Genomic DNA, 305 nt, shown 5'->3' on the forward strand with positions numbered 1-305 from the left:
GGTCCTTTTGGAAATCTAGTGATCAGGGGTCCAAGGTGATGCCATGGATCCTTCCAAAGATAGAAGGTCCTACCATCACCAATATGAAACTCCACCATTGGTTGGATAAGTCTGCGTAGACGAAGTAGCTTTCTCCAACCCCACGATCCTCCCTTCTTGTCAACTGTCCAAATGGAATTATTTCGTAGTCATCCGAGCTGTAGCCACTCAATCCAAATAGACGTTCGGTCACATCTAATGACATCACACAGTTTCATTGTCATTAGGGCTCGGTTGAGAATACCAATATCTTTAATTCCTTGGCC

This window comes from Sesamum indicum, unplaced genomic scaffold (genome assembly GCF_000512975.1).
Source record: "Sesamum indicum cultivar Zhongzhi No. 13 unplaced genomic scaffold, S_indicum_v1.0 scaffold00194, whole genome shotgun sequence".
Lineage (NCBI taxonomy): Eukaryota > Viridiplantae > Streptophyta > Magnoliopsida > Lamiales > Pedaliaceae > Sesamum > Sesamum indicum.